We start from the raw sequence: 793 nt of genomic DNA, 5'->3' as shown, positions 1-793 counted from the left end.
CCTTATTACTGATGGACGGAAAAGGCGAACGACACAATCTGATGGAGGCGGGTTTTTTTTTCTCCCAATGGGAGTTCCTCTTCCTAGATAGGTTGTACATTGACAAAAATTCAACCAGCACAGTGTCCTTAAAAGAGTGATCGGCTCTGATTGTGAGAGCCAGCAGCCAGAAGCTGAGAGAAGCACACTCCTTAGTTCCAGGGGACCTAGTGCTAGAGCCTACAGCGATGGCCTGGAGCCTAAAGGTGAAGATGCTGGGGGGTTGGGGGGGAGGGTAAGGAGTTTCTGGTGTCTGTGACTAACTCCATGATGGCGTCAGAACTGAAGAAGCAGATTACTCAGAAGATCGATGTGCCAGCTTTCCAGCAGCACCTGGCCCACCAAAGTGAAGAGCTACAGGATGGTGTTACCCTTTCCAGGCTGGGTCTGAGTCCTGGCAGCACCGTCATGCGAATGGGGCAGAACTGCCAAGAGCCTCTGAGCATCCTGGTGAGAAATGGAAAAGGGCCGCAGCAGCGACATCTATGAGGTCTGTCTGACGCAGACCGGAGAAGCGCTTAAGAAGAAGGTGCCCCTGCAGGAACGAGTCCATGAAGAACAATTCTGGCTGAGCTTCCAGGGAAGGGCAATGGAGGACAAAGAGCCACTGGAGGAGTGTGGCCTAAAGCCCCAGTGCACAGGGACCGTGAATTTGCGCCTGAGAGGGGGGAGGGGACTAGGCCGGGCGGTGGTGGGTCCACGCCTTTAATCCCAGCACTTGGGAGGCAGAGGCAGGCGGATTTCTGAGTTCGAG

General features: G+C 54.5%; 1 pseudogene; it reads left to right on the top strand.

The window, feature by feature from the left end:
- The first annotated feature begins 227 nt into the window (after window positions 1-227).
- The window catches only part of LOC116096777, a 3,375-nt pseudogene continuing 2,809 nt past the window's right edge, over window positions 228-793 (top strand).

This window comes from Mastomys coucha, unplaced genomic scaffold (assembly GCF_008632895.1).
Source record: "Mastomys coucha isolate ucsf_1 unplaced genomic scaffold, UCSF_Mcou_1 pScaffold1, whole genome shotgun sequence".
Classification (NCBI taxonomy): domain Eukaryota; kingdom Metazoa; phylum Chordata; class Mammalia; order Rodentia; family Muridae; genus Mastomys; species Mastomys coucha.
Note: the sequence above shows the minus strand (reverse complement) of the source record. Positions and strands in the feature narration are given on the sequence as shown.